General features: G+C 37.0%; 1 long non-coding RNA gene across 1 annotated transcript; it reads left to right on the top strand.

Moving 5' to 3' along the window:
• Positions 1 to 4,774: 4,774 nt before the first annotated feature.
• On the top strand, positions 4,775 to 5,194 carry LOC125316881. The gene is made up of 2 exons (XR_007199887.1): positions 4,775 to 4,843; positions 4,991 to 5,194. It is a non-coding gene; the product is annotated as an uncharacterized LOC125316881 (long non-coding RNA).
• The last annotated feature ends 5,818 nt before the right edge of the window (positions 5,195 to 11,012 follow it).

Here is an 11,012-nt window from a genome sequence, read left to right as displayed (position 1 = left end):
TTGAACACAATTCTGAGTTAGCAAATCCTGCACAGTGGTTTGACTGCATACTGTCTACCCACAGTCAGTCTGAGGAGGCTTTTTTAACTGATTAGAAGCTTGTTTCGAAGTAAATTAAAATAAAGAGGGAAGAGATTTATACACAGGCAGAAAATATAAAGTAACTGATGTTAGTTATTTATCTCTGGTACCTTCCTAGTTAGTTAATCAAAGGCATTGTTTGGGTCTTCAGTCCCTAAAAGACCATGCCAGATTCACGTGAAATTAGACAGAAGCTGTAAAATGCAAAGGGTAGTCTTCCCAAATAGATGGAAATTGATTTAGGATCACTTTATACCATTGTAATCAGGAAAATTGATCTACAGCTAATTTTAACTTTTGAAGATAGTATTTTGTGCCTCTTAGGTAAGTCTCCTTGAATGCTAAGGGTCTAGTTATAAATAGGTGTGAAGGACAAAAGGTGGAATTCATAATGGTTATAGACATCTAAAAATTACTCAAACAGCCCTTCATAATAAGTAATCACATCAATAATTAATGCTAGTATATTGACTTGGACTGTAAACCTTTGTATTCTTTCAGGAAGCTGAAAAAAGTCTTGTTAATTCTCATTTCTACACCTGCAAGTCATAAAATATTTGATTTATGATTTGGTTTGAAGTCAGAGTTAAATGCTCTCTGTTCTGGGTGATGTTAAGGATAGTTTTGGGACAGAAATGTGATGTTTCAGAACAAGACAGAGAAAATACATTTATCCACTTTGAACTGAAGGGAAAAAATAAAGGGGTTTTTATGTCTTTAGGATCTTAGAATGACTGAAGTAGCCTTGGCTGAGATGAATTCTTTTGCATGCTCCTATAGGAGCAATTCAGCACAATGATAAAATCAGTTTTTCATAATGCTAATTATTGCTTCATTTTTTTTGAGTGTTTGTGCATTTGTCCATGTATCATTATAAAAAATATAATACTGTAATGGTAAAGTGTTGGTTGTGTAGACTTGACCACAGGGGCTGTAAAAATCAGGATGATCTTGCCTTAGAAGTAATGATTCCCAAAAAGCCTGTCTTCTACTGAGTCAAATCTTAAAAAGGAACACAAAGTCAAAATAAAGTGTACTAAATCTAACTGGCTTTCTCTAAATTGTCTAGAGACAATCAATATGCATGAAATTTGATATATGTGGAAAATTATATCTTTATGAAGAAGTCGGAGATGCCTTTAAGTATCTGTATCATTTTCTCCCAATACTCTGTTCAAAAACACACTGGGCCAAATGCATTTGCCTTTCTCTCATGAGAATTTCAATTACATTCCATGAAACTAAGTGCAAAAATAAACTGAACAATCTAGGGTCTAATATATCTTTGTACTGGCATCAAAATGAAAACAGAAAAGCTTTTTAGCCTTTTTTTTACTTGCATTTCCTGACTTTGGATCGTTTCATTTCTGAATGTTCGTGCTGAATTAATTACAGCCTATTTCATGATATGTCCTTGGAAAGAAAGACTATAAAACCTTAATAAGCTTCTAACATACCAGAACAGGAAAGTACCTCTGTATACATCACAATGCTAGCATCAGTATGCTGCATCCATTTCTGTCTTCTGCCTGAGAAAAAGTACCCTTCACTGAAAAATGAAGACCATAGTGGTAATATATATGATAGATTTTCCTGATCTTCTTTCCCAAATTCTGACAATCTTATTTTCTTCAAGTCAGGAAAGCTGTCAAGATCAATATGTTATAAAAAACATCTAACTGGAAAATAAACTATGGCTACCTGTGTATTATTTAGGAATTCTGGTAATATGATGTATTAAAATGAGGGAGTAATCTTAAGTAATGGTACTTTTCTGAGGTAATCTGAAGAATGAAGAAATACTGAAATAAACTGGGGAAAAAATAGTATGTAGCAAAAGCTATGATAGAATTCCCAAGGACTGAACGGGTATGCATGAATGCCATACAACTATTTTTTTCTGAAAAAAAATTTGGTTTTCTCTGTAATTCTAAGGATAAGATTTGGCTTTACTTTTCTTCCATTAGAATATCTAGGTATTGCTTTTCATAGTGCTGTGGTGTATTTGGTAATCTTGTTATGACATGGGGTTCAGAACTAGAGGTTAAATAGATCCAACTAGATCTTTTGAGCCATTACTTTTTATAAATGAAAAGCCTATTTTTGAGTCCTGTCTTTAGGTGTGTAGTAAAAAAGAAGAACCTTTCCCTAGATCACGTTGCTCAGAGCTCCAACCAACCTGACCTTGAATACTCATGAGGATGGGGCATCCACAACTTCTCTGGGCAACCTGTTCCAGTGCCTCACCACCCTCACACTAAAGAATTGCTTCCTAATTTCTAAACCTGCACTTAATTTAAAGCCATTCCCCCCCTTCCTGTCACTACAAGTCCCTCTCTGTCTTTCTTGTAGGCTCCCTTCAGGTACTGGAAGGCCGCAATTAGGTCACCCTGAAGCCTTCTCTTTTCCAGACTTTCAGGCTTTGGTCTCAGCCTTTCCTCATGGGAAGGGTCCCACTAATCATCTTGGTGTCCCTCATCTGGACTTCAACAGGTCAATGTCCTTCCTGTGCTGGGACCCCAGAGCTGGATGCAGCACTGCAGGTGGGGTTTCACCAGAGCAGAACAGAGGAGCAGAATCCCCTCCCTCATCCTGCTAGCCATGCTGCTTTGGATGCAGCCCTGGACATGTTTGGGCTTTCTGGCCTGTGAGTGCTTGTTGCCCACTCATGTCCAGCCTCTCATCCACCAGCACCTCTGAGTCCTTCTCATCAGGGCAGCTCTTGATTTGTTCATCCAACAGCCTGTGTTGATACCAGGGTTTGCCCCAACCCAGGTGCAAGGGCTGCAAAAACATGAGGCAGCAGAGAATGAGGAAAGCAGGTGCCCATCTGAGTGAGCAGAAGTTGACAAATTTGAAGATACTGACTTTTGTCATTAAAGCAGGACTCCCAAACGGACACCTTGTGTGTGGGTACATGTGTGTGAATATACTGGGTTTTAGTTACAAAACATTGCATGAAAAATAAAATTAATAAAAAGAGCAACTTCTTTGAACATGATTTAAAATGCTACCCTTCCCTATAAAAAAACCTTATGTGTTTCCCAGTACCACCCCTGAAATTAGTGTGTACTTGAGTTATTAAATTAAATGGATACATTACAATGATGTTGAAATTAAAGATTCTTCTCTTTGTTACTTTATTACTAAGAAATATGAAAATTTAGAAAATTTAATTAAGTAGTTTTGTATCTTTCTCTTTTGCTGGTCCTGCAGCAGCTTGAGAAATGAGAAAAGGCCAAAAAAAAGGTATCTATTGAGAATCATCATTCAAAGTTTTTACCATTCCATCATAGATGCCAAAGTTGCTCCTACAATGCAGAATAGGCATCAGTCTTCTGTGATGGGGTTCATAACAACTGCTGCCCCCGAGCAAGGGATGAGCTAACCCAGTCAGTTGGGAGTTTGCAGAGAAGCAGCACACAAGTGTCTCCCTGAGGCAGCAGTTAGGCTAGGATTCACACATTTGGCTTAAGTCTTCTCCAGCTTTCTTATTCAGGAAGGAATAGCAGCTGAAGGTCTTGCTCTCTTTATGACAGCTTAAAGACATTGCATTCAATTTCTTTTTCTTAGTGGACACTTAAATAATTTGCATTAGAGGTGTGAGACCTACAACATAAAATAAATCTCTTATAAGTAGTTTGCTATGTAGTTTGCTCTCTATATGCCTGTTATTCCCAGTCATAATTTTTTTGAGTCTTTAAGAAGGATTCACAGGTCTTCCAGGCTGGAAACCACAGGTAAGATTTAGAGCCTTCACTCAGGGAGGGAGAGGTTTCAGCTATATCTACATCTTGTGTGAAGACTACATTTGAGTCCAATCTCCATTCTGAAAAGTTGCCTGCTGCTGCTTCCATGAGCAGACATTTATCTCAACTGGGCTGAACGAAGTTTATTAGAATCTCTCTTTGGTTACCTGTACAAAGGTATTCACTGCTCTCTGAGGCACACTGGGGATTCACGGCATCTGCATGGACTGGCAGTGATGACACAGAACATATGGGAAGCTCCAGGTCTTCTGGAGAGGAACCTAAGGTCCAAGTGAGGCATCCAAAAGGATAAATACCTCTGTCTGGCTCTCTAGGTGGTCTAGATGGTCTGCCAGGTTGCAAGCTCTTCTTATATTTCAGTTCAAACCTTACATATGGGAACTAGTTCTGGACTAGAAAACTGAAATGTAGTTTTTTTTATAGGTAATTGTCTACAGGAGTTCTTGATACCAATAGAATTAATTACCTTGATACCAATAGAACTATTTAGGGCATGATTTAGGGCATGATTCTGTTGCTGAAATCCCATGCAGACTTTTGATTCAGGTACAGGTTTCCTGTAGATTTGTGTTGTATTTGACATCATCATGCAGGTGTTTCAGAAATCCTATGGTGTCTCAAAAGCAACTTCCTACCTTTGTTCAGGGTTTTGAACTGAGACTTTTTGTCCATATGGTTGATGGAACCTGAAAAATGACTGTCCCCAAAGTAGGTACTTGCACATAGGCAATGACAGTGAGTAACCTTGTCATTGTTTTGAACTGAATGTTCGTTCTTGTGATATGTGTGGAACGTGCTCCTTAGATTGTCTTTTTACTGTGCTTTTAAAAATGAGAATGGGATTGAAGTGGGAGTAAGGTAAATCTTGTTCAACCTCTTTTCAGCTTACTTCTTGTGGGTATTCTGGGGGATTAGGAGATGGCGAAAACATCAGATGCAGTGTCTGGATCAGCTCTAAGGATTTGGCAGATTGGTTCCCCTCATGATTCAGGGTGAGTGGAAATAACCCAAAAAGCCGCACTGCCAACCCCTGAGTCTGCATACTACCTTTCTCATTTTCCTACTTATCTTCACCTTCATCCCAGAGGTGCGGGTTCCACTGACAAGTTTTAATTTTTTTTTTTTTTTTTTTTTTTTAGATGAAGTAATTCAAGTCTTTGTTCACCAAGAGATTACCCTGCACACCTGGGAATTGAGTGGAGGGTGAAAGAGTCCCTCTTCTTCTGTTGAATATACAGATCCATAACACAGTAATAGGAGCATCTGACTGGGAGCGGAAGACCTGAGTTCTGCTCTCTGCTCCCCACTTCCTAAAATTTTTGGTAAACAGGCCCCAATTACAATATGAAAACAATCTTTCTCCCTCTTTCTTGTCTGCCATTTCCCTTTCATTCCTTCGTGCACAGCCCATACTCCACCCTCACTACATACCCCTACATGGCGGGAGAGGAATGCTCCTGGACAGTGGATCTTTATTCCTTTGTAGAGGAAGGGTGCTGAGGACTCTAGTTCCTATTTTTTGGGAGAGTGCGTTAATGGCTTGGATGATATGAATGCTTTCAACATGTATTAAATGTTTACTGCAAACTTTTTTTTGGGTCCCTTAGGTTGCTAATACAGTTGCAGGTATTTTTGGGGCCCCACATGATGTTGATGCATTGAATAGATGCTGAAGGTATGTAAGTTTAATTTGCAAGAACTGGAAAGAAATTCATGTTAATGAAGCCATACCTAATTCATATACAATGCTCAATACCACTATTCTTATCGCTCACACTCTGTAATTTCTGAAACTCTTGTATATACTGGTAAATACAAAGGACAGAGAAAAAAAGTCGGTGTGAATTCCAATGCTTTGGCAAGCCAATTATAATTAATTTGGAATAAAAATAGTATTTTCTCTCGTTGACTTTATGAATTCCTAAATTTCTAAATCTCTAAAACATATGTATTTGTTTATGAAGGCTCTTAATTTTAAAAACATTTGATAGCAAAGATGCTGGTGTGATTTTAGTGCATTTGGGTTCTCTGGCCTCATGGTGGCAGAGTTGGTCAAGGAATCACTCGTTCCTGCAGCCTCAAGTCGTTCCCTGAGTTTTCAGGAGAGGCGCAGATGTGCGCTGGAAAGCAATCCTACCTTCTTTCTCTACACAGAAAAGAACATTTTTCTGAGTCAGATGCTTTTTAGTTTAGAGAAAGGCTGTGAAACATTAGCTTTGAAAACAGAAGTGCAGTGCCAGTCTAAGAAAGCAGCAGAAAACCCATCTGGTTTTGCAGTTTTCCTCAAGGACGCTGGTTGAAGAAAGCTTGGAGAATATATTAGTTAGACAGCTAATATTTGCACTCGTTCATGGACCTGTATTTTGATCTATTGTTACTTGTAGGATTTCTGAAACAATAAGTGTGCAGGATATTTAATATGCACCAATGATGCTCTATTAGCTGCCTCATGTTTTTAACAGATTGACTTTTGCTAAAACTTGACTTTCTGTCTGCCCTGGAAAAACACAGGTCAAAGCCACAAACCCCTCACTGATTATGTGTGATTAATACATTATCTTAAAATATTTTCTGTAAGTTGCAAGACTTAATTATGTGGAACATTTATCTCAAATTATTAAATAACATTTAACTTCTCTTTTCAGAATGGTTTTTAAAGTACCACAGTTAATATAAATTTTAATAAGATTTCCCCTCTTTTTTTAAACCGTGAATTTCACTGTTTGCACAGATAAATGCTGACACAGTTATTCAAGTCTTTCTTCTTTCCTGACTTATATAAATTCCTGGCTAAAACGATGGAAGTTTTCCTGTGATGAACATTGTTGAGGTCTTAATCCTGAGAAAAATTTCAGGCCAGCTATCCTCACTGGCATTGTGAGGGAGAAACTATCCTTTAAAAAACATTCTTGTGTATGATTAAGATTTTAGTATTAAAAAACCCTCCAAAACCAAGTGAGTAATGTTTGTGAGACCAGGACTTCAACTGAATGAAAACAGATTTTTTTTTCTTAATTTTATTTTCACCTGCATTAGTTTTCTATTGATCTTGTACATGCAAATATACAAATTCCTGGAGAGAGGAAGAAATACAGGCACCTGACAGAGAAGAACCAGGGATTGTTCTTCTTGATGGGCAGCTCTGAATTATCTTAAACAGTCCAAATTGATCTCACAGAATTTCATAGATTCTTTTTTCTCTCTGTTTTATGAGTCACTTAAAAGATTTTTGCTTGGTTGCTGCCAGGGAGACAGTTTTACTCTGAGAACTGTAACAAGAAAAGCTGGTATATTCCTATCCCCAAGGAGAAAAAGAGTTAGTAGGAGGAGAGAATAGAAATGACATTTTATTGAAAAGACCTTAATTTTCAAAAGAGGGAAGCAATCTTTTGTTTTTGCAGTAGATGGGAAAGCTGAGATTTGGATTGAGAGTGCCTCTGGGATTTGTTTTTCAGTAACTTCACAAAAATAGTTATTTTATTTCTCTGCATCATAATGCACATGTAAACTGTTTTTTTTTCAGATTCTCTGTGTTTAGACTCAATATGTGTGTATGAAGGTAGATGCATAAAATACAAAGTTTTGAGAAAAATCCTTTTCTTTACATGACTGTGCATATAGACTTGGACTTATTTCACAAAAATGTATTTTGCTCAGATCAGAACATCTTTCTTTTCAAAGCAAGTTACTGATAAACTGCTTTTTGTTTATTCTTTGTCTTTTCTGTTGGTGTAGTGGTTTGGTCTTTATTTTCCACTGGAAATCTATATGACAAGAATGATAAATTTCATTATGGAATGATTTCTTCCTCAGCTGTGCCTGATTGTTATGTGTCAGGCCACCACCTCTGCTTAAAGAACCACATTCTGCTCTTCCATAGGACATCCACCTCCTTCAGGTCAAACACAAGTGCAGTGAAATGTATAAAAAGATCCTCACCGGCTTGAGCAGGCTCGTGACCAGACTGTCCCACTACCTGCTAGACACTCAACAGGGCCAAGAACATTGAATTGTGCTGAAGTGCCTGGAGAAGGGCTTTGACTGTGTGCAGAAATAGACGGTGTGGGTCAAATGGAGTATCGAACAGCTTGTGTTCCCTGAGCACAGTGCACCCTGGCACTGAATAAGAAGGCACCAGGCTTTTGTTTTAATAAGAACAGGTAGTTATGTACTGAGAAGGACAGCACTCGCATACAGAAAGGGCAGAGTTAAGGTTATCTGGTACTTTGGTAGTGAGTGCTTCCCTTCGCAAACTTAATGCTTTTTAAATTTCTTTGCCATTTGAAAGCTTTGTAAAGGCCTTCTTTGTCATGTTATCAAAAGTTATTGTGACCTCATTTAAAATACACTGAACATCTTGAGTAGTTATCTTAGAGCATCTTGACTTGTAAAAGGGGATGAGCTTTATAAATAAAAGGGTAAATTATTAATGCTGTGTCATATGAGTCTAGACACTGGTGCTTGAGTAGGACACTGTCATAGCAATAAAATTTCATCAGAATCAGGAGATCTAGGGATCACAGTAGCGATGTTTTTGAGCTCCATTCCTGAGTGGGAGAAAAGTATTCTGTCTCCTCTGTTAAATATTAATTGTTTATCTGTGGATATTTTTTTCAGGCATTTGCTGCATCTGGAAGAACCATCTTTTGTGGTACAAGAACCATCTTTTGTAGTATAAGTAAAATTGGAAGGTTGTAGAACTGTATCTTAATAACTCAGCTTTTCATGGCAACCTATAATTAAGATTTCCAGTGGGAATATTGGGAATGAACCTTTATTCCCACGGATGTTAGGAAATATTAAATGAGATTATTTCCAAGCAAGAGATACTGAATTGCAGTGAGATAAACACAAAAGCAAATTTTTTCTGGGAAAAATATCCCTAAATATGGATGTATGTGAGCTATCATCCAATATAGCATTTGGGAATTGCTTGTTTATGGTTTCCTTTCTGATTCTAGGTGGCAAAAAACAAAACAAAAAAAAGCCTGATCTCATTTTGTTTTAAAATGAGTATTTTTATATAAAGCAGGTATTCTATTCCATTAAATCCCTAGGCATTGTGCTCAAATGACAGCAAAGGTGTGGCTATTGGTCCATTTCCAGGCAAATCTTGTATTGGCTGATATTCACTCAACTAATATAAAGCCTTTAAAAATAGGATGCAGAATGGAAAAGTGTTCAATCAAAACATGTATAGAATACTCTTCCTAATGCTCACCACTGTCATTACATCTCAGTTGTTTGGATTTGCAGACAGGAGGGAATCATCTGAAAGAAACATATTTCAGCACCAGAAATTGAAGGGAAATAAAAACTAAATAATAATAATAACAACAATAACAACAACAATGACAATAATAATAATAAACTCTGGGTTTTGGAAAAGAAGCACCTTTAAATCCATTCTATTTCAGTTTTATTTTCATGTCTTCCCTTTAACTAAATTAATTTCTGCATGCTGTTGCAGAGAAATAATGACACTGAAATCCAGGCAGTCCTTCCTTATCAGTCAACAGCTGTCCCCAGATGCAGCATTTTAATTTTGAAAGGAATATAAGAGCAATACATTTTCACTGACAACCATGCAGCAAACAACCCTCATTCTATAATAACTTGTCTACAGTGTTTCTATTCATAGTGGCTTTCTGCCTATTTCATGTAACTGAATTTTATATTCACCTTTTTTACATTGTTTAAAGAGAAGGTTGTCCATTTCTGTTTGTAATTTAAAAGCTCATTATTTTTGCTGGCTCCTTTTCTCTTCAGTACTGCTTCTTGTTTGATCTGTTCCTGTTGTCCTACCAGCAGGAATTCCATTGTAACCAGACTGCTGTGCTCAGTGTTCCTGCTGTTTTCCATTTTAATTGCTATTATTATGTTTGCCCCTCTACTATAAGACTTGGTAAATAAAGTAGTTACTGTACAGCTTAATCTTTGCAAATATATAAACTGTAATAAAAATTCTGCTTATAAACTCTTTCATAGATTCATAAGATCTCTTCAGAGCGAACTGTAGGTCCTTTAAAACTCAGAATAATAAGACATATTCAGTTTTTGCCTCAGAATTCGCAAATCTTTTAACAAAAATACTGTAAATCAATTAAAGTTATAGGAGTATTTTCCAGAGGAAGTTATCATGATTTTTATGAAAGGTTCTTTCCCTGTCATTACTTGTCATTCATGCACTGATATAAATGCAATTGGTGATTCTAATCCTTTGTACACCAAACTCTCCAGAAGCCATCTCATTAGCAAAGATAATACTGCTGGCTATGTCTTTACAGTACACTGTAAGGAATTTCAGTTAAATAATATCCAATTCTGTAAGATATTATCGCCAATGTTTCTTTATATTAGAATATACTTGGAAGAGAAAGACTTTTCTGCATAGTTCTAACTACATTTAGTTCTGTTTGTCTGGGCCTGAAATAGAGAATATTATTGAAAACTAGAACCCTCAACCCCTATCTTGTATCTCCAAAGCTAGAGAAAGCATTAAGGGTGAGCCAGAACTGTCACTGTAAAAGCCAGCTGGGAATTTGCCCAAATGTCAGGTCATGATTTGACTTAGCCCAGTATAGATTGGTACCAGACATAAAATTTGGGTCAAAATCCAATTTCTCTCCAAGGCCCTGTTGTGTTTCCAGTCAAGCTTTCCTATTTATATTACAGTCACTTGTCTGAGTTTAATGGTGAAATCCATATCAAGAATAACACTAGGAATACAGGCTGTTGGATTATTCATGTCTGTGGAATTTGGGAATTCCTGCTGTCATGTCACCATGACACCACTGGAAAACCAATGTACCTGATTGATTCTGTGTAATTAATCTGATCATGGATTTCTTGTTTCAAAGCATTCAAGATTTGGAGGAAAGAGAATATGCCAGACAAAGAGAGGATTCCTTGTAAATGCAGCTGTCTCATTCTAGAGAACTGAGCCAGGGCTGCAAAAATCCGCTTGTTTCATCTTGTTTTTTCTGGGTAGTGATTCTGTGCTGAAGCAGCCATAAGACTGCAGTTAAGGTTTTCATGAAGATTTTCAGTTTCACAGCATAAGGATTTATTTTCACATTCCAAATTGTTTGAAAATATTGTATACAAGGATTATTATTTTGAAAGTACTCAAATTTCTGCATTTTTCCTTCTGTTTACAAC

This window comes from Corvus hawaiiensis, chromosome 26 (assembly GCF_020740725.1).
Source record: "Corvus hawaiiensis isolate bCorHaw1 chromosome 26, bCorHaw1.pri.cur, whole genome shotgun sequence".
NCBI classification, from domain to species: domain Eukaryota; kingdom Metazoa; phylum Chordata; class Aves; order Passeriformes; family Corvidae; genus Corvus; species Corvus hawaiiensis.
This window is presented reverse-complemented; position numbering and strand designations above follow the sequence as displayed.